Source organism: Chrysochloris asiatica, unplaced genomic scaffold (genome assembly GCF_000296735.1).
Source record: "Chrysochloris asiatica unplaced genomic scaffold, ChrAsi1.0 scaffold00119, whole genome shotgun sequence".
In the NCBI taxonomy this organism is placed as follows: Eukaryota; Metazoa; Chordata; class Mammalia; order Afrosoricida; family Chrysochloridae; genus Chrysochloris; species Chrysochloris asiatica.
The window spans coordinates 3121298-3122508 of record NW_006408637.1 but is presented as its reverse complement, the minus strand read 5'-3'; the positions used below and the strand labels follow the sequence as shown (position 1 = coordinate 3122508).

The following is a 1211-nucleotide window of genomic DNA, read 5'->3' as shown; positions in this document are numbered from 1 at the left end:
ATAGGGTAATATACTAATATAATAGAATGATATACATATGCCTCTAGAGAAGACCAGTTAATATCACTATCATTCCAATTTACACACCAATCACTAACTACTAACACCAGTTATGATACAATTGAGCAATTCTACCAACTTCTTTGGATTCCTTATAAAGTGCTGTAGGATAAGCACTGGACTGCACACCATATGATTAACAGTTCAAATGCACCAGCTGCTCCATGGAAACCTATATAAGGTTAATATGAGTCAGACTCAATAGCACATAACAACAAAAACAATCAAAGTCTTTAGTCTGAAATTGATCAAATATGCAATAAAGATGCATTGATAAATATGGGTGATTAGAATGCAAATGTTGGAAACAAAAAGGAAGGATCTGCAGTTAGAAAGATGCCCTTGATGATAGAAAGGATACTGGAGGTCACATGATAGAATTTTGCAAGATCAACAACATATTCATTGCAAATAACTTTTTTTTTTTTTTTTCCACGATTATGGATTTGTTTGGGAAGCGAACAAGGTACAATTCAGGATCAGAAACAACTCAGGACACAGCACTTCTCCAATTGCTCCTGTCTTCAGCCTCTCAGCCATGTGGCCACTTGGCCTCTGCCCTGCTTGGGCAAGTGTTACAAAGCTTTAACCAATTTCTAAATTCTCCAAGGACACATTCTGCAGCTCCACCTCCTGTCCATAGACAGCTCAATTCCGTGCAGGAACTGGGAATCCCACAGCTGCCCCATCTCTTTATGCTGCTGCCTCTGAAGATTTTCCAGGGAAGGACCTCATGCTCTGATCACAGCTCTTCTTTCTCAATGGTCTGAGGGATGAAACCTACCAGGATGGCAAATCTAACCAATCCCGGTGTTGAGAAGAGTACAACACATCCTATCTGTAGGGTTCCACCCAATCATTCGTTGGACATTACTAGGACTAGTTAGGAAAGCTATATAAAGTAAATTCAAGGTATAGTACATTATGCAGCCAAAGATGCTTACAACAAATTTGCCATAAATCAGGGAATACCTAGCATATTCAGTGAGAAAAATAACAAAGGAAAAACCATTCTTTTTGGAGCTTGTTGTTTACTTTTTCATTGTGAATTGAGTGAAGGTTTATAGAGCACATTGTAAGTTTTACTTTCAACAAATCATACATTTCATTTCATTTCAATGATTATGATACCCTCTATGTACCATCACTCA

The 1211-nt window shown here is 37.9% G+C and overlaps 1 protein-coding gene across 1 annotated transcript in view; it reads left to right on the top strand.

Moving 5' to 3' along the window:
• RGS7 (regulator of G-protein signaling 7) overlaps positions 1-1211 on the top strand; it is a 479262-nt gene that overhangs the window by 251854 nt on the left and 226197 nt on the right. The gene's annotated exons all lie outside the window — the stretch shown is intronic.